Below are 433 nucleotides of genomic sequence, written 5' to 3'. Positions count from 1 at the left end.
TGCTTTTGCAGAGGTGAGTGACCTAAAGTAGTACGGCCCTGACCGGAGCTCAGAAGCTGTGTGACCGCCCAGTTCAGCTGCTGCTGCTGGCCACACCCCCTACACTAATTTTTGATGTACCTGCTCTGTAAAAACAAGACTGACATTGCAGTGCATGTTAAAAACAGTTTTCAATCCCATTGCTCTAATGTTCAGTCATCTAGTGAGCATCTGATTTTAAGAGGAGCTGTAAATGCCACAGCTTACTCTATACCTGTGGGGTACAAGTTTGTCAAAGCAACAAGTCTGAGATGGATGGAAACAGCTGTTCTTCTGCCTGTACAGCTCCTCTTAAAAAAACAAAACACAAAAACTTGTATTATTTATTATAAGATCTGCAATGGCACTGGAAGCAGTGTTTTGCAACCGTCACACTTAATCAAACACAGACAAG

Source organism: Ascaphus truei, chromosome 3, assembly GCF_040206685.1.
Source record: "Ascaphus truei isolate aAscTru1 chromosome 3, aAscTru1.hap1, whole genome shotgun sequence".
Lineage (NCBI taxonomy): Eukaryota > Metazoa > Chordata > Amphibia > Anura > Ascaphidae > Ascaphus > Ascaphus truei.
This window is presented reverse-complemented; position numbering follows the sequence as displayed.